The sequence below is a fragment of the Ixodes scapularis genome, unplaced genomic scaffold (assembly GCF_016920785.2).
Source record: "Ixodes scapularis isolate PalLabHiFi unplaced genomic scaffold, ASM1692078v2 PGA_scaffold3__209_contigs__length_174095766, whole genome shotgun sequence".
Classification (NCBI taxonomy): domain Eukaryota; kingdom Metazoa; phylum Arthropoda; class Arachnida; order Ixodida; family Ixodidae; genus Ixodes; species Ixodes scapularis.
In genome coordinates, this window is record NW_024609868.1 from 158,117,932 (window position 1) to 158,138,781 (window position 20,850).

General features: G+C 45.1%; 2 pseudogenes; one reads left to right on the forward strand and one right to left on the reverse strand.

Annotated features, from left to right (window-relative positions):
* Nucleotides 1-265: 265 nt before the first annotated feature.
* Nucleotides 266-18,935, reverse strand: LOC121837346 (annotated as a pseudogene).
* A 123-nt stretch (nt 18,936-19,058) lies between these two features.
* LOC115332485 lies at nt 19,059-19,547 on the forward strand (annotated as a pseudogene).
* The last annotated feature ends 1,303 nt before the right edge of the window (nt 19,548-20,850 follow it).

The following is a 20,850-nucleotide window of genomic DNA, read 5'->3' on the forward strand; positions in this document are numbered from 1 at the left end:
AGCCGGATACGTTGTACTGGAATCCAGTCTGGAACGCAGTATTCTGGAAATCGGGTCAAGTTAGTGGCCTCTCAATGCCAAACCTATTATATATATGATAACTTAACCGGATAGGGCGATATCACAGCTGGAATCGCTCCAGGTCATAAGGCAGCAAACCAGTACTAGGACGCTGACAACCATGCGTACAATAGCACAACCATGACGTGCTACATAAAACACAGTACAAAATATGGCAGCTCTGCTTTTTATTCCACTTGCCCATTTAGTTCTCCTTCTTTGCCCTGCGAGCAGCTGCCCTCTCATCAGCACGGTTGTTGTCACACAGAAAGTTAGAAACTTCGTCCGCGTTGCTTCTAATCTTTCTCTCCTCGTCAACTCCCCCATCTGGAGTGTGTCGATCCGCAGACCCAGTGCAACTGAAAAAAAGAAATTACTACCAAACGTCAAACTTAAAGTTTGTTCTGTCATATATACATAACAGTTAACATGAAACTGATTGAGGAAAGCATAGCAGTAAGATTCAACTACTTGCTGTTCATACAAAATTCAATTGACACATTCCCTAAATATAAGCTTATTTCGCTAATATCAATGATAATAGCGAGCCAATTATTCCTAGATGAATAGCACTGCACTCTAATTTACTTGTCTGGACACTAATTACTTGAGAAGCACCGGCACTGTTTAAAATTTAGTGTGAAAACATGCAACAACTAAATACAGTATGGCAAGTGCTCTAACGTTAAACCTATTACAGTTAAATCTCGATGTGATAAAGTCCCGTGGAGCTGAAAACTATTCAATTAAATCTGGGATTCCCTTTTTCAGTGTTTCGATTTGATAACTCCAAAGTTTATTGTCGCGGCTCCAAGAAACTACCGCGGTCCTCTAGGAACAGTGTGCACACACTGGAAATGTCAGCCGTGCATTTATAAAATCAATCATCAAAAGCAACCCACACCATGCTTGGGCATAAAACGGAAATAAGGCCTGAACTCTCGAGAGAACGACAGATTTATTTCTCTCAAAAAAGCCTATAATCTTTGCCTGCAAGGGCCTTGTAAATAGTAGGTTCACATAGTTCTTATAACCTGCAAGCATTTTCTGAAAGCCAATCACCAGCTTTGAGTCTGTCCATGTGTCTCCTCGCTGCACATTAGTTTCCCAACAATCCCATAGCGTTCTTCAAAATGCGACAGCGACGCAGGACTCGCCTAAAGTTGTTGCACACCGACAAGCAAGCCAAAGTGACCACTTTCTTTTGCAGCACTTCTCCGCCTGTTAGAAAGCATTATTGCTTTATTTTGTTTCACTGTGCAAGCTTCCCGATCCAACTGCAGGCACACCCTTAATGTACAGCAATAAATACAAGCATGCCTTTTACATGGTTCAAGCTTGTACCAGAATTTGTTTAAAGCCACCCACCTTCCATGGCATTAACCTTTATAGGGGTCAGCTCTTTCTTGGCTGTGGCCCCATCCTTCACCAAGCGCCGGCAGGGCAGCCTCTTGACGCTCCTGTCCAAGAGTTACTCCGGCTCCCACAGACTGCGGGCGATCCAGGCAATAAACTTCGAGTCAGTTTTACCCATCTTTAGGGAAAGGTCCATCCGCTTCTTAGTTATGAACACGCCATTCCTCAGGTGCACCTGAAAAAAGTTAAACAAAAGCAAAGAAGTGTTGGCCCTTTGTAAAAAAAAAAAACAAAAAAAACTGTCTACAAAGAAATGTAAAAAAAAAAAACATTCGAGAGATGCACTATCATCCAGTAAAAGGTGTCCAAGAACCAGAAAGGGAGCACTTTTATGTCCCTTTTGTAGGTGTTATATTGGCTCGTATAATGTGCTAGTAACACAAAAGGAAAACATCTGACAGGTTAATAATTTTTTACCAGAAACAAATCTTGAGCAAATTTCATGCCAGAAACTGATTACTTGTCAAAACCGATATTGCAGTTCCCTCTGCCTGGTCTCATAGACGGTACAAGGGAAAATCTTTCAGTGCCTATTTTCAGACTTATAGGAAGTGACAGGTCAAGAAAGTGTACGAGCTGAAGGAAGTGTACGAGCTGAAGAAGGAAGCAGGCAGAAACTCGGTGTGCAAGAAAGGTTCCTCCTCTCCCATCCGAGCTTCCTCCTTTCGAGCTTATACACTGTTCTTGACCTGCCACTGACAATAGGAAACCTAAGCTCCTTAAAGTGCCAGTTGCTCGCCTGTGAAAAATTATACGAACATGCCAACGTAGGTTTGCAAGAATGCACCCAGAAAAAGCTGATGAAGAGTGCAAGAAGGTTGCCTCCCACTTTTATGTTCACCGTCTTCCCCACGGGTTAAAATGGGCTGCATAGCGATAATGGATAGACATTGCAGTTTTGAGCCGTAACAAGCTGAGCCAGATGTTTCTCAGCTTTGATAAAGCGCACATTCAATAAAATAAAACCAATCCAGATGCAGTGGTTGCGCTACGATACTGTGCACAAAGATTGTCCCTTGAGCCTTAATTGTAAGTTTATGAGAGCCCTTTTACAGACAGGCTAGTGTAAATTGGGCCGACGGGACAATACTTGGATAATTGATTAAAATACTATGTCAGTTCCTATAAAGGATGCAGGTCTTTAGGCTTGCCGGTACATTACGTGATCGTGCTAGCAAACTGTGCGCGTGTAAATGGCCATATATTTAGACTGCAGAAAGCAACTATTGCAGGAGAAATTCAAGGCGTATGTGATACAAGAAAGAAGGGATAAGGGATCTACCTGTGCAAGCCAATCTTCTATAGCTGTGTCAGGAAGTAAGGTGGCATTTGAAGTCCCAGTGAGCATCTCTCTACTTTAACTGATGTTTCTCATGTTTAGTTATGTTTGTACGTTGGTAGATTAGATTGCAGAATGTTGACATCACCATGCTATAGGCTAGGCTTGCAAACACCACACCTGAGCACAAATGATTCTATCGTGCGTCCCGCGTGCCTCGGGTATTTAGGCACTAGTGGCAATTAAAGCGACTTCTAATTCATACTTCTGACTCCTCTGGGACATGACAGGATAAGAGCTGACCGCCCAATCAAGAAATGCATAGAAAGTACATTTGATTCCAAGTGAGACACAAGTAGAAAGTGTTTTATAAGCGTTTTGAAGTTTGTACCAGCCATTAATTCATTATTAAAGGTTATTGCCTCCAGCAATGAGCTAGTATGCTTTTTGTGCAACAGCATTGGGGAAGAACCCGATCACTAGGGCACAACCTTCGAAACAAAAAACACCACCATGAAAGGGTTAATAGTGTAGGACGTTGACAGATGAGCCAGAAATGTGCACAGGCCCGCCATACTGTTTAGTTGCGCTTTCTGGCTCAGTTCTGTTAGTGTAGTTTTATGTTATGCTCAGAGATGGCGCTTTTCGCGCAAGGTGACAGTGTAGTGCACTACCCATTGTACGACTTCAACATTCAGAACAAGGTTGAAAAATAATGAACTAGAATGCCGATGATGTGCAAGATATGACCGCCGGCGAATTTTTCAATGTGCAAGATCTAGACGGCGCTATAACACGAATGGGAGCCCGCGACACTCATAACTCTGTGTCAATTAAGGAGAATGTCATTAGCTCAGAACTGCAAAAGCATGTTGGACATCATTGCCGATCTCACTATGACTAAAGAAGTTAAAAGCAAAGAGGACATGGACAAAAAACCAGTGATCACACAAAGCTCAAGTTTGTAGATGGGATCATCGCCCTCGATACTTGAAAAATGTTTGTCAATATCCACGGCTGCACAGAAAGTGAGGACGGGCCGCGAGTGCTCTAGACTGTCCTTGTTGAACATTTGATCTAAGCACCAAGTAGCAATCACAACCTCTGGTTCGATGCTGCAACTGCTTGATAAGAAACGTGTTGTTGACCATTTGCTGGAAGCGCCGGCTAGCGATCATAAGCCGTCTGTAATGCGGTCTAAATTCCCCACGATCGTTAAATTCTATTTAAATTAAATTGTCATGTTAGACTTGCTTCCTATCTCATCTGTAGCCCTGCTGAGCATTAATGAATATTACGTCTTCCCAGATAATAGGGTTTTTTATGCTAACCCATTAAAAAGACATATAAACAAAGTTTCATTAAATTTGCCTTGGCATTTTAAAAGAAAATTACAGGGATTGGCAGTGTCCAGTACGTTTGAAATATACAAGAAATCAAGAAAGCAGTCTAGCAATGATTTGGTTCTTTATATTTACCATGCCATCAACCTCCGCCAGCTCAGGAGGACAGTCAGGAGGGACTTCCTGCTGCTGTGCTGCAGCACCTGGGGCTATTTGCAGTGGCCGTAGCAGTGCACCGCCCGCTCGTAGCGGTGCAACATCCGGAAGTTCCGCAGGCTGTGCTCCACCAGGTGGGAGCCTTGCCTTTGCGATGAGCTCAGGTCGAGGACCAGCTGGTAGTGGTGTAGCCGCTGCGACTAACTCTGGTTGAGAACCAGCCTGTGCCTGTCCAGTCTCTGGAACAATCCTAGGCCGTGCGCAAGCCACAAGCGTCGCAGCCATTGCGACAGACTTGGACCGTGCGCCAGCCTGAGGCGGAGCAGCATCTGCAATAAAGACCGAGTAATTTAAAAGCAGGTTAATTTCATTACAGCTAGAAGAAGACATGCAAATGTAGAAGGAAGGCTATAAAGCACTATAAATTTCCAAAACACAAGATACATTACTTCACAAACACTTCTATCTGAGCCTACCTTTGCACTGCAGAAGCTAATACAGGTCATGCAGTACCGATGTTGAGTAGCTTAATGGCATCGTCACTTCCAAGGTGTGCAACCGGGAATATTTGCATCAATGATCAATTGATGCAAATACAATGCATTTGTCAGGATCATCTGTGACAACAAAAAATGTGAAAAAAAACAACTCTGGGGAGTATTTACACAATTATATAAATTTATAGAATAATAATATAATTACCTAGCTAAAAAGTAAACGCGATTTAAAGAGAGGAACTAGACTATCTAGTCGGCCTCGCGCTGATTAGTCCCAGACAAACACTGACACAGCACTCGTATTCAATCCATGCCCTGCGGTGGCCTTGGTGACGCAATGAATTTCAGTACTACGGCCTTGCTACAAAGTGCTGTTGAAAGTTTTTCCCCTTCCCCCCACTTTTTTTAACAGCTCTTCGAAGTTTAATAGTTATGTTTGCAGCTCTTAGGCCGTGTCACTCAAGCCACCCATGGAAGAGACTGCAAAGGGGGTGGCTTCAGCAATAAAATTTAAGCAAAGGAGGATGGGGTGCAGAAAAAGTGTACAACCTCCAGATTTTTTAACAATATAACGCGACCTCCAACCAGCTGCTACATCAGCGCATTATCATGGCATGAAGCGGTGTTATCAACAAGTAGGCACGTGTGCAGAGGCCATACGCCAAAATGGGGAACGTCCGCGAGGCTGTTCCCTAACCAAACTTAAGCGCTACTCCTGTTATCAGCACCGTCCCCTTACCAGTAATCGCCGGTCAGTTTCCTGTAGGTGCAAAGAAATAAAAAAGTAAAGAAAACGGCGTAGAAGCGAGTTTTGCTGGATCACGCAGAACAGATTTCTTGTTTATTGTATTTTGCATAAAGTTACGCTGCTTGCTGAAAGAAAAAAAAATTCTAATTTCATGAATAATTTATTAGCGAATGCCATGGGTTAAACTTGGGTTAACAAAAACATTCAGTCAATGTTGGGTATTAACACATTACTCAACAACCCTGGAAGGCACAAGCTGACCGACCAACACCAGCTATGTAGTATGGAAGATTGGTAAAGTGCAGGTGGAAGGTTTCTTTCATTTCCGATGTAGCGTGATTTCATGGCAAAACACACCGTGACGGCCTCTTTTATCTAAAATTTTTAAAAGCGGCGAGCCATTTCAAGGGAGAAAAAAATGCAAACAGTGCGAGGTGGCGCACTTCTCTTATCCCTGATTCAGAGTGCAGAGAGTGCAGACCGGATGACAGGGCAGGGGCGGTCATGCATGAGGTAACAGCGTAGCAGACGATGCCAACATTGGCGCATGCCTTCTGCATACACGCTAGTCTCCTTGATTTCAGCACTTCACAAAGTGGCGACACGGTGATTAAGCAGCCGGTTCGCGCTTAGGTTGGTAGCAATGTCTGAAGAAGCCCAAGGCAATCTGCCACGTAAACACTTTAAAAGATCTTTAATGAGCTGTACATGTATCGATCCTAATAAAGGCATTATCGGAAGTGTCGAGGTCCCATTAAACGTAAAATATTCGTATTTGAAAATATTTGGCTCAATTCACAGTCAAAATGTTGATATTCGCACACCTTAACTATTTTTTACTACTTAGATACGGTAAATATTTCAAATTACACAAAGGATGGTAGCACTATGTTCCCAGCTTTGTAGGCAATCTTACATGAACATCCAGCTTTTACTAGTTGGCCCTCCATTTCTTCTTCACTGGCAAAACCATGCGGCTCCACAGTGTCAAAGAGAGAACTCCGGACAACTGGTGCAGTGCCCCTTGAAAGCTCTGAAAAAACAAAAATAAATTAATAAGGTGCAATCTTGGAGTAATATGGATTATAACAAACTTTTCAGTCTTTTAATGATAAATCATTTAGCTTTTTTGTAATAAAAAAATATTAATAAAAAATTTAAAAAGTCGTGCTCATGCTATTAATTATTGATGCAAGCAAACTTGAAACATGCGACTCATTAAGACTTATCTTTTCGTGCTCAAAGGTTTAAAACCCTCAAACCTTGTCATTCTTTTATAGGGGGGAGGTGGGTTTATATTCTTATGATCGCAAACACTGCCGCCCTATAGCATTTCTTACATTAAAGGTACACTGCAACTAAAAACAAAGCATTCTTTTAAACAGCCTTGTTAAGGCATGCATGTCACAAGTTGGCTTTTCCCTTGAAAAAAATAATTGGAGCAATGTTTACAATACAAGACTCATTTTGGTTTGCATCTTTGCCATGTGCTAGTGCGCATTAACTGGAAAGTGGTTGCGACACATCACACCGAGCAACCCTTTTCGGAGCTTCGCCTAGGCCATCAAAAAATCCTATTGAAACATGTAACTATACAGCACTCGACAGAGCTGAGCTTACAAGGCAGTGAGGCTGCATGCTTGTTGGACAAGCAACTGACGGTCTTGCACCACATCATCCGACTCTTTGTGCACACACAGGCATAGTAAGAAGGGTCAGACGCAGGTGATTTATTGGTTAGGTAAGCACATAGCTTTTACCACATTGTCAACATTGCGACCAACTGAGTGTGGGAGAGTGACCTTGGAATAGAATGAATCTTCAGAATATCTTCACAAATGGAAGATGCAATTGCATTCAGTACATCCACTGATCTACGACCACTTCAAATTCTATAAATGCATTTACACGTACCTGTAACACCCGAGGCCTTTGAGCTCGATGCCCCTTGCCCGCATCTGCAGGGTTCTACGGTTTCTGTAAGAAAAGGCATGGGAAATGAATATAGAATCACATTTTTTTTTCTCTGACTGCAGTGTAACAATGCTGTGGGAGTTAGTGGAGCCTATTTGATTTCTAGGTGCCCCAAATAGCACCATGTCCTATTTACAGCATTACCCACTGACATTGTGGCTGAGTTTTGTGTCACCTCATCAAATTCTTAGTTAGATATAGACCGTTCCATTAGGGTCATAGCAGAGAGGGTAAAAAGAGAAAGAAATGCCCTTTCCCTTCACCCGCATGTCGTCTGATCCGCCGAGTGGGCTGTACCTAGCATCCGCCTGGCGTACAAACTCTGTTTCAAATCGCGTCATTTTGGAAATTTCAAACGCAGATTTGGGTATGCCAGTTATCGTATAATACTATGCTAGATAAAAAGACTAACAGGGTCCAATCGCGCTGTAACCTGCGTGCAAATAAAAAAAGAAATTAGGGAAAACTGTGTCAGATTGGCCGGTCCCTCCGGCGAAAAATAAATCCGGTTGCTGTACCTTTTTTACTATACCAAAGTTCGTACTGGTGTAGGCCTTTAGCAACCATGAGTGGAAGTCTGAAATATTAAATAAAAATGTGCTCTACTGCCGCAATACACGCAGTAGTTGAGGGTAGTACTGCCGGCTGACTAAACTGCTATTTAAGTAACGGAAAAACGACAAGCTAGTTGATCGTTTACTGAAAAAGAACAACAGAGAGCTCTAGGCTGATTTTGGAGTAGCCGTAACTATTCTAAGAAAGCGAACCACATCACAACGGCAGCCACGAGTAAGAGTTCGATGTTCCGTACAGCCCAAAGATGGAGAATGGAAACCTCCCGGTTTGTCGTCTGCTAGCGGAGTCGGGCGCGTGCCCTCTCTCTCATTTTACCCCGCTGAACCAAAAACCCGCTGAATTTCCCGGATTTATGGAGAGGGCGCTGCTGTCGAACAAAATGGTGCCGCCCAGAGAGCGCTAAATGGAATGGTCTATATGAACCACATTATGCCAGTCGACAAAGGCATCCGAGGCCGAGATCACATAACAGTCTTACGATGGAAAACGTGCATAAGAATTCTACGACAGCTTCCAAGCTGTCTCGGGAACTACTTAGCGATCAACGTAGCCACACATCGCCTGAGTGACTTGAATGCTTTGCCGCGACAAGCAAGGGGCATTTGTTTTGTGTGCTGCTCTCATGCGTCCTGACTTCAACAGGGAAAGAAAAGAATGAAGAGCGTGAAACTACACAGGCAGGATGCAGCCCAGGTTTCTGCTGAGCGACCGAACTCGTCTCGATTCTCCAATTAGGCATAGACACGGCCAGCGTGACGCGCCTTTATGAACCAATGCAAGTTGTGCCCGTAATACACGTCTGTGTACCTAGCGGACTCTTTCATATGGGTAGCATGACTTGATTATATGATTATAAGTGTCCTCTCGTCATTCTATTTCGATTTTCAAAGTACTAGTAGTGGGCGGCCGTGGCGTTCTGAAGAATCTGATTGGTGGTGGTTGCAGTTTGTCATTGCAAAGTGGTATTAGGACTCGCCATTTGGATCTATCGTTTTGTTTGGCATGGAGATAAATAGACGCATACGGATTGTCTTAGCAAGAAGTGGCATGTACACTTTACTTTATGGTTATGCTCCTAGTTTTCGTTCGCACATAAGGGTCGTAAAACTTTTAACGCAGGTTGAGCACTCGTTCTATTAGCTACGGTGGATATGCAATCCAGGTAATGTACGGTGTGTAAGGCTTTCAGCATTATATGCTATTCTTTTTAAATGTTACCTACCTCCTTCCTTGTCTCTGGAACCACAAACAAAGAATCTGTTCCCTGGCGTGTCGCTAAGCACGCGTGCAACGTGGACAGCCTCCTTCAGCATCAATGGCAATGTTATTGGCTTTGTCGCTAATTTTTCCGTTTTGTAAATCAATACATTTTGTTAACCGAGACCGTTTTTCTTGCAGCGGTACTGATATCTTGCACAAGCACATTAAAAAAAAAGCACCACGACAAATGAATGTCGCTACCTCCGTTTATTTTTCGTGTTGAAACGCACTTGATTCAACATGGTCATTCTGATTGGTCACTTGGGCTACCAGAGACGCCGTTGCCATAGCAACAGCCTGTTCTTTGCTAGATTCAGGGACTGCCGAGACACCAGAAGTCGTCGTTTGGACGTGAAAGACCGCCATTTTCCTCCTCTCACTTAAGAATGCTTTCATAAAGACTTATTTCACCTATTACACCGTTTGTAACTTCCAAACTTCCTAGCTAAGATGTCTTAAAGGGGCGATGCAACGATTTTTTTTAACTTTCACTATATACTACTTAGAATGAATCCTTGACACTAATAACCTACGAAGCAAGCATTAGCTTTCCTCTCCACACAATGGTAGTCACAAAAATAAATATTGGAAAACGAGCAGCATTCGCCCCCTCAACTCGCAGGCAGGACAAATGGACACGTGATCTGGTGCCGATTATATGCCAATTTTCATCATAGCCATGCGCTGGGCTTCGCCAAGCATAGGGTGCGTGTTGGTTTACGCAAATATTGTTGAAGCTCGGCTAAGTTCGCGTCTGCAGCGATTGGACACCAAGCCAATACCTGATTGTTTGCACAAGTATTGATTGTCACGAGCCAAAGTCGAGTGCAGACGCAGTCATTGCTTGGGCGCAATCGATGAGCCTCATTCGAATGCTGTGTCACAATTGCGATCCAAGCTATCTCATCAAGCTTTGCGAAAGAGAGAACGAAATAAATGGGCCGCTTTTATCCTTCAAATTGCACCATGACTAAGAAGCTTCTGGGTCACCAGCGTTGAGTTTAAAGTCCGACCTACGGAATCGTCTTCTACCGAAAAAAAAACCGGTTCCCAGTTTCGTTGTCTCCATTCCCACTTGTCCACTTTTCCCCTCCCCTCCACACAAGAGCGAATCTCAGAGCTACTCCCGGTAGAGAGGAGGAGGGTCTCCCTCTTTCTCAAATGGAACGGAGGAATTGAGGGAGAGTTTCCTTCTTTCTGCTTGTTGGTCGGCCTTTAAGTATCCTTGGGCCAGAGTAGTGCTAGTACACCCATGCAAAGTGAAAAGCTTTCCAGCAATATTTTGTTGAACAGGACCTTTAGAGAAGACACTTTTTATGAATCAGGCCTCAGATGTACTATCATAGACTTTGTTAGCTGTAACACGCGAGTGGCGGCCGTCCCGCATCCCCAGCGCTGCATTGCAGGCGCCGTCCAAAGCTCCACGCATGCGCTGTGTGGCGGACTCGCCCTTCTCGCCTGCGAGCACACCCTCGCTTTGTCGTCTACTAGGCGGAGAGCAGACGACTCCGCAGCTCTCATTAATGTTCGCTGAACACGGTTTCGTATTCAGCAAACCACCACAAAAAGGCGCCCACGCTTTCGTGGGCGCCTCTTACACGGCGCTTGATTCCCTGACTCACGGATAAGCGTCCGCTGGGCTGAGGGCAACCATCGCCCCTTATGCCCGTGTCCCACTAGAGCGACAGACAGAGACAAAAGACACCGACAAGCCTCAAACCCATGCAGCGTGCTCGTGATGGTACCTTTGACAGGCGTTGAGTCGTTTGGTGCTCGTGAAGTAAGCAGGAGTGATTGCAAGCCTGTCAAAGATACCCTCGCGTGCATGATGCTCGTGTTTGAGCATAGCCTCCTTTATTCTACGAAGCCTCTCTAATAGCGAAAGACTCTGGTTTGAGGCTTGTCGTCTTTTGTTTCTGTATGTCGCTCTAGTGGGACACAGGCATTATTCTATATATCGCGGTAGATTACGCTTTTTCTCGCGGAAAACTTGCAGTCAAAGATCTATCTCTAATTCACACCTGCTGGGCTCATACCCGTTCGCAAACACGTATGATTGAAGCATGCATTGCGTACACCTTTTTCTAAAAAAAATATATATAAAAATAAATAAATATATAAAGGGTTTATGCTACAATAACTCCGCAATCTGTGCCAATATAAATCGCCTGTATTTATTGATTTCAAGACCTGCTTGGTATGGTGAGGATATCAGACGAGGAGAGACGGCTGATAACAGGTTTGTACCTAAAAGAGGCGCCCACAAAACCGCGATCAGCGAACATTGGCAAGTGCTGTGGCGTCGTCTGCTCTACGCCTAGCAGTCGATAAAGCGAGGGTGTGATTCGCAGGAGGGACTAGCAAGCTCGCCAGACGGCGCAAGTGCGGAGTTTCGGACGGCATCTGCTATGCAGAGCTCGGGGTGCGGGACGGCCGCCGCTGGCATGTCACAGCTAACAGAGTCCACGATAGTACTGATACAAACAGTAGAACCTCTAGTAAAAGCTAGGACTGGCACACAAGATTAGGCCCCAATCTCTGACCAATACAGAGATGATATGAAGCTTGTTTGAACCACAGACACAGCAAATACCTGGGTTTGAATCTTGTAGCTTAAATTATCTCAGGGGCTACATGGTTGTCAAGTTACCTCCAGATGGGACGAAGTGCCACCCGCATCCAAAAGACGTTCAGGGGAAAGTTCACTTACCAAAAAAGCAGCTACACTGTACACAATCCATTACTCTGTATGACATATGTGCAGTGGCCCAATTTTTTAATTATATCAAGTGAGCGTCGACCGCCGGGACGGCCAGAGCTGCGCCGCGGAAAAATGCGGCGTCACGGGAGAGATTAAGCGCGTGCGCACAAAGCTCTTTCTGGTGGGAGCGTCGTCTGCTAGGCTATTCGGTGGACCGCACACAACCCCTGTTCATTATCTGCTGGTACAGCTAACCGCCTTTAAGCAAAGATCTGAATAGCGCTTTCTTGCGTGATACTGCTCAGGCGTGGCATAAACCGCGCGTCATCTCGAGTTTAATTTACTTCTTTTTTTTTCATTTCATGTTTGCGTTTACTTTTGTGAATACAAACAAAAATGAAAAATACGGTGACGGGACAAACTGAATGCAACGATGCATTAAACTATATACCGCAGACAATGCTACGAAGCATCAAAACCAATCCAGTGCTTTAAGCCTGCCACGTGACATTGTGCTTCCCCGTGCAGTTGCACCCAAAGGGAAGGCCACGTGCCACACTTTTAGCGATGGACTGGCCAAGAAAACTCGTGGCGTCGGCTGCGGTACAACACAAAGTGAAACGGAGTATAGACAGGGTTTCCGCTTGGGCTTGGTGTTTTGTACTATCAGCGGCGATCTTGCTGTCGTCATCTAGACTATGGTAGCCGGGTAGTCACAGTTTTCTTTGACCAGCGGGCGCGCGCACATTTTTATGCCTTCTCGAGTGCCCATAGAAACACTGGCACGTATTGTGAGAATGTCAATGGGTGGCATGATGCAAACGGATAAAGAAACAACAGTCGAGGTTACACAGGCTAACGTCAATAGGATTTTGAACGCATTTCAAGAGGAGGGGCGTATCGGCGATGCACTTCGACATTGCAAGCGCCCTGCCCTCCTTTGCTACGGAGCAGGGGCTGAGTGCGAGCCTAGCAGACAACGCTCCCACCAGAAAGGGCTTTGTGCGCACGCGCTTAATCTCTCCTGTGACACCGCATTTTTCCGCGGCACAGCGCTGGCCGTCGCGGCGGTCGACACTCGCTTGATATTATTAAAAAAATTGGGCCACTTTACAAGCTCACCTCTTAACTTCCTTTTACATCACAATGAAAAAAAAAACAATACATAAAATTAACATCAGTAGGGCACTATGAAACTTGAATAAAAAAAACTTGCCAAATGTAACTTACCAAGCTTTTGCAGCATTGCATTTGTGAGACGCTGAACCATCAGCTCCTTTTCAGACAGCCTCTTCTTTAGGCTGCGGTTCTCCCTGATCACCTCCCTCATCCTGCTTTTGGTGACGAGTTCGTCTCCCCTCGACTCGCTGTCCGTCCCGCAGGGACTCCCTGCCTTCTTCCTTAAAAAGCCATCCATTCGCCTCAGCTTTGCCGCCACCTTCAAGGTTTTCTGTGCCTTTGGTGGCACTCGATCCACCCTTCCTCTCTTGAACATGCAAGAATAAAAACAGATTTTTAAACATATCTTCGCAAAAAATGTCAAATACAGACCACAATCTGAATATTGAAACACGATAGCCAGTCTTCTGGTAAGGACAGTTGTGATCTGAATGCGCTTGCAATGCAGCAGTTTGTCATAAGAAAAACCAGGGGTAATCGGTGCTTTACTGGCCGATCAACCAAGTACCCAGTTTGGCATGCTTGGGAGTGCGGTGTCAACACCAGCTCATGCCAAACTAGCCACTCCATTAAAGGGATATTGAAACAAAATTCGAATTTAACATAATAAGTATGCAGAAGTGTTTAACGGGGCACCACAAACCCCGAAACATCACTCATATAGAAATATCTCGGAATGAATGGCCGTACCTGTGGAAAATGAGGACGCGATGGAGCGAGAAATGTGTTGTCGCGTTTATTGCTCAATCGCGTCCCGTTTTGTTCGAGAACTCCTAGCCCTACTGAGCAGGACGACAATAAATCGTGAGTGGGTGGCAACCCGTGAAAAAAAATGCTCATGAAAACGCCAGTGACAAATCCAGAGGATATCGTACCGCCTGGCAAAAAGTCACACTACGAAAGTACCTAAATGTGCCGCTCCTGAAATTTGTTGGCTACAAGGAAAAGCAGCTTCCAAAAGGATATATTGAAAAGCGAAAGGTGTTTTGTTCGGTTGCAGGGTTGTAAAAGTTACTTCAAAAATGTACCTAAGATACAGTTACAGTTACTCATACGAAAATGTACCTAGGTGCGTATCTAGCTACTCGCTTAAAAATGTACCTAGGTACAGGTACAGTTACTTCAAAGGTACTTTTTATTCTCACGTCAAGTATTTTTCTCAACTTTGTCACATTATTATTGGAAGTAAATCCTTTGTATACTGGGATGTACACCAAAACAAGTTTGATAAACGTGCGTTATTGGTGTCAATGGGAGAAATAAGGCAAAACGCTCTCACCAGAGCATTCGAAGGCTTTGTCTTTTTCACTTGAGTGCTCGATTTGACCTCAGAATCAGGACTTCTTCGAAATGTTCATCCGACATCTTCGATCGCAGTTTGGTAGCAATTGCTCCTCCTATGCTAGAAACGCGCTCCACCGCCGCACTGCTTGGAAGCCCCGTGTTGAATTTTAAGAACACGCTTTTCAGCAGCGGCATGTGCTTGAGACAGTCCAGACTTCTTGTCGGAGCAGGTTCGGTGTACTGCACAAACTCCTGCTCCCATGAAGCAGATGAGGACGATGTTTCGAAGTTAAAGAAGTGCTCACAGTCTTCTCCATCCTCACCACTTTGTTCGCCTGACCACGCTTTTTCTATAGTTGATGTTCGCATAAGATCGTTCTTTAGATAACCCCAGGCCCGCTTCCGTTCCACTTCGTTGTCTATGCATGCAACCTTAAATTTTGGACGGCATACGGCAGATATTATCAAATGTTTTTCTTCCTCCATACCTGCAAACCTCTTATTGATCGCCGTGATTAAGCTCTCGACCACCGGGCGGCAGTACCTCAAGTTCTCCGTCAGCAGCGCGGACATTTTTTGGCGAAGTGAAGCCACTGTAGGCAGGAGATATGCCATAAACATGCTGTTTTTCCGCTGGAGAAGACTTATAGCTTGTGCGAGAGGTGTAAACACCTGAACATACTCATCAATAAAGTCAATGTCTGACTTCGTGAATCGCGGAATTTTAAAATTCTCACAAACTTCCTTCAACTTTCCCTCACTGTGAACGAGCATTCCGTGAAGCGATTTGAGGCAATCGTATGTAGAGTTCCACCGCGTGAGGACAGGCGTGGGCAAATATCCTTCAAAGCTTGAAGAGATGGCGTCAACAACCACATTAGACCTCACTTGCTTCTTCCATAATGCCGAGTACTTGCTGAAAGGATCGGAGTTGAGTCCTCACGTGCCTTACTCTCACGCTCCAATTGGCTCACCGAGGACACAGCTTCCACTGTTTACGGCGTCCCGCTCAAACTCGCTTGTTGACGTGGCTTGCCCTTCAGCGCCAGCACTGGCATCGAAGCCATCGGCGGGCCCAGAAGACGTCGGCCGCATGGAGAAACGAAGAGTCGAGTGCTCACGCACCTAACCTTCGCAACGCAACGACGAGCGAAAGTCTTCAAGCTTTCACGTTTTTTCTTTCGTTTTAGGAAGGAAGAGAATATTTTAACGCGAGCGCGTTTAGGAGCTCGTGTCACAGAAAATCCGTCGGATGTCGGTGGCGTCGGTGGCGTGACGGGAAATTCCTGAATGGTCGATAGGGTCGTGACGTCACAGCCACATGACTTCGCGCGGGAATTTCAAACAACCCACAACGCTCATGTGAAACGTGATGTCACACGTGGAATGAAGGTGGTCAAAGACATATGAATTAATGATCGCCGCATGTTTCAATTGATCCCACTTGATAAACTAATTCATTTGCCTTAAAGAAAAGTTTGAAGAATTTACGCAGGATCGCACCCACGACCCTTCGGTTGCGAGCCAGACATGCTACCGACTAGGCAACGGAGGGCTTAGGAATGGCACTGCGATCCTGCCGTCATCAGAGTGCCTCTATGTCTGTCTGTGTCAGGGTAAAGGCATTATCGCATCGAGCGTTGTTAGCGCGTGCCGAGCAAACACATAATTAAACCTTGCGGGGTAAAATGGCATCAAAGCAATGACAAAAGCTCCTCGATCGCGCCGAGAGTGTTGTATCATAAGAACTAGGTCGTTGTGTTTACTCAAGAGCATGAGAAGCGATTGAGAAGGCCATGCGAACGGGGCCTGATAACCCCATCGCGTTCAACTCTTAAAGGCGAAGGTTAATCGTCCTTCCAGTTTTTTTTTCTTCACAAACATTTTCAGTTTTTTAAAGTGCGAAATTTTAGTTCGATTTATTGCGTGGAAACACTAAGTGAAGTTAAATTGCTTGACGACTGTAATTATAATTTATTTTCAGTTATATGTTACATTGTATTTTCTACGATTTTGACGAAGTGAATAGAAAAGTACCTGTAAAAAGTAACTTCACTTAGTTACAAGTTACTGGAAAATGTACTTAAGATACAGATACAGATACTGAGAAATGAAAGTACCTAGGTTTGTACCTCAGGTACAACAAAAGTACCTAGATACCAATTTACAGTTACTTGTACCTAGGTACTTTACAACCCTGGTTGCTGGTACCTCCTCAGAGAAGCACTTATGGTATACGTTGCCCGCTGCCATCCAGAGCCGTATATTGGGAGAGTTTGGCCAGTGCGAGTGGCGATGGAGGTGTCGGAAAGGAGAAAAGCGAAGGAAAGAGAGGAGAGCGCCGAAGGAGCGAGAGAGAAAGAAGAGAGAAAAGAGGAGACGACCGCCGTTTTGACGCAACACTGTCGGCGCGGAGCACTCGAGGCTGCGCGTCGTCTGCTTCAAGCTTATTTCTTTTTCGCTTGAATCAAAGTTTGCGTTTAAACACGGAGAAACTGAATTCGTTAGCTTTTTAAGCGACCGAGGAAAAACATTCTGTAATTTTCTTGCCAGAGCCTGCCAAATAAAAGTAAAGAACCGAAATTTAGACGTCGATCCCATGCATTTCGCCAGGCAAATGAATGATAATGGCGGCCCTCGCCGCTCAGCTGGAAGCAGCCGAGAGTTTAATTACGCACATGCGCTCACGCCTCTCGCTCTGCGTTGCGGGCTGATTGGCTCACTCGGGAGCAGGACGTTACAGCGGCGAAATCATAGACTTGCCAAACTCTAACCATATACGACTCTGCTGCCATCGAAGGCATTAAGAAGTTCTGGGGGCAATTCACGGGTGGCTTTGACAACTGGGGCACCTTCGTAGACTATAGCCGTATTTACATTAATATGACTTCTGTGCGTCGACTCATATTGTCCTTCGAAGGAAGCCGTTGCGGCAAAGTTTACATGAATGCGCACAAAGTTCAACGCGAAGGTAGCGCCACGCCGTGTCAAAGCTCAAAGTTAAAGCCGCGCTTCCGTCACCGGCCGCACCATGTGACCACATTTTCCGGTGCATCGCACGTGAAGGCCTTTCGACGCTCTCGGCGAGCATAAATATCGTATTCGCTGTCTTCGATGCTGTAAAAGGAGTTACGAGACGAAAAAAACATCAAAATCCAAACGCTTTGGTTTCCGGGTCGGGCTGCTGGACCACTCTGGATGAGAGGCAATGTGCGTGCCGTGCACACGACCTGGCGAGCGAAATCGTTTCCAACCGCCCTGAGGACGCCACCGCGCTTCGCCTCACCAAAACCTTGTCAACCGCAACCAGACCCCGAGGCCGAAAGACTCCGAAGCAGCCAGGAACGGCACCGATGTAAAAGCTGCTCGTTCTGCGCTACCATGCAGTGCTCGGAACACTCGCCGTTGTTCGTGCTTGCACCGAAGCCTCTAGATACCCCCTCGGACGAGCAAGTCGTATTTCGCAGGGCTTGGATGAAGGCCGCCCTCTCCGAGCAGCTCATATTCCGCTAATTTAGTTTGGCAATAAAAGCTTGCGTTCCTTCTCGGGAGAAACTGCGGGTGACCACACTGAACCGGTCTCCGCCGCCACCGCCAAGGTTGGCCGCCGCAATGTTCTCAGCTGTTCACTCGCTCCCGCAGCGAGCGCTGTCCCATAATTCTCCCCGTTCCAAAATGCGATGCGACCTGCCGTTACATGGGTTGAGTGAATGCGTATTCGCCGTCTCGATCCACCTCTGGCTAGCGACTTGAATGCGATGCGCTTCCTTAGCGCATTATGCCGTTTACATGACCGCATTGAATGCGACAACTGAATTCGATACGACTAAGTCGCATTCACGTAAACGAGACTTATGCGAACATTACTGAATATGGTATAATATACTGTACAATAATAAAAAATTATCAAATAACATACCTTGCTTCACTTGTCCTCAAATATTTTCGGAACCACCATCCGGGACTTTTTGCTGATTTCCGTAATCAGAGTCTCTTTTGAATCTGCGATCCAAAAATAGATATCTTTGAGGCATCGACACAAGGCAAAGACCAACCACCAATAAGCAGCTGGTCAATCAAAATAAAAGTAATGGCTTATTGGAATTAAAAAATATGTAGTGCCTAGAGTACCGTCCGACGGCACTCTCGTAGAGCGTTCAAGTGTCGTCCAGGTACTCCACTCACACGTTGAAGTGCCGTCCAAAAGTTCAGTGTAAAACGCATTGTCAAAACAAAATTTTTGAAGCGTGGTAAATGTCTGCCTCAGTGCAGGCTTACTTTTTTTTTTCTGTCGAGCATTTTATTATTTTTTATTTTAATTTACGATTAACACTGAAAATAAACGAATGTTGTCGACGAAACTTCGCTGAACAAAAAAAAAATATGTAACTTCCTTTCCGGAGGTGCGTGGGGGACGGCGGGGTCTACGGGTACCATCCAACACGGGTGCGCTTTCGCGCATTTCGGCTTACCAATATCGAGACACAAAAAATTTGCACATGATATCCAATTTTCATGACCCTAAAGAACAAGCGTCGGTGAAAAGGAAGCTTCCCTGCGGAAAAAAATTCAGGTTACATGCCCGATGTCCGTCGAGGACTACAACCTCTGGATGGGGGGGCGTAGACTGTTTCGATCAAAAGCGCAATGCCTATCCGGTCGATGGACGGTCCAAGAAGTGGTGGCATTGTATTTTTACTTTCTTGTCGATGCGGCAATCGTCACTGCCTTTCTGCAACACATGGCATATCACAGCGACGTCGATGTGGCTTTGCTTCACTTCAAGGTGCTTCTCAGGTGACAACTGATCAAGAGGCAGTCTTTCTGCACTGGCAGAAAGTCGCAAGTGCATTTACAAAGGAAACAGGGACGTCGCAGTGGGTCTTTGATTACTGAAGTGCCGAAGGAAATTCGTCTTGAAGGAAGAGTACACTTTCCCAAGGAGAATTCAAAGAGGAGAAGGTGTCGATGGTGCTCCACAAAGATCAAGGAAGTCCGCACAAGATATGTGTGCGGCACCTGCGACGTCCGTTTATGTGTTGGGTGCTTCTCCTCCTTTCATTTGCCCAAGTGAACTCAAGTAGAGGGCACTCGTAATTGTTTTGTCAATGTCCCTCATGGGCAATGGGACATACGCTGTCCCACTTCTGTTTGTGGTGCTTCGAGGTTAGTGGGACGTGTGTTGTCCCACCAACTATGCCTCAGAATTTTGTTGCAGAACTATGTAAATTGGTTTAAACATTCTCTGTCTCGTTCAATAAAGCATTTCTGATATAAAAATAAGTGAACTAATATAAATCTGCTTGCGCCTTATAAGGGATGCCCAAGAACTCTCGCAAAATCAAAGCGATCCTAGGGGCGTAGTGCCGGGCAAAGCATCTTGGGCATCCCTTGGCCGCAGTTTCGGTTTCGATTTGTCAACTTGGCTTCACGACATACCGTCTTGAACAAATACTGTGCTTGAATTTTAAAGTATGGGACTTACCCTAAATTTATAAAGCTGCAGGTGTTGCGTACTGATACGAATATAATGCTGTGGCACGTTTCTTAGTGGGCGCCCAACGTGCCAGAGTATCTGCGCATGTAAATAGGACTACTGAGACACATGAGAAAAGAATACTGGGCCGGCCATCTTGCTTCATTTTGACCTCAGTGTGCTTTTTAAATTATCTGTGGTCACGACGGGTCAGGCTGCACTCTGGAGTTGGTGCTAGGCTGCCAGAAGTTTATGGGACGCGGCCGGGCGCACTCTTACCCCTCGCTAAATGTAGGCTGCTTCTTACGGCCACTGTAGGACCGTATCTTATCAGGGTCGCTCACGAAGATGAATGGGTGCAGTGCAAGCGAGCGCTGGCTTTATTTTCCTGCGGTGCTGAGATGTACTACTTCATCAACGGGACAGTCTAAATCGTAACCATGACACCTCTTCATGGGCAAAGAAATTTCTCAATCCAACGTGCGCATTGTTGCATGCAGGGATTTTCAGATGTAGCCTATTGGGTCAATAGTAACTCAACATAATCAATAGTACTCATAATGCCAATCGAGCTCAGAATAGGTCAGTAGGTTGAATATTAGCACAAAGTAATCAACAAAATCATCCCAATGCTATTTAGGCCGAATTCAAACTCATTGGGGGTCAAACGTAACTCGAATAATCAAAACAGTAATAATAATGTGAATTGAGCTCGTAATATATCAATTGAACGTATAATATGGCATGTATTAATCAAAACAGTAACCGAAATGTCAATTATAACAAATTAAAGTCCATTGGGTCAATAGTAACTCAAAGTAATATAATGTAATGGTAATGTGTATTCAGCTTGTATAAATCACATGGTTGAATATTACCTTAAACTAATTAAAATATTTAT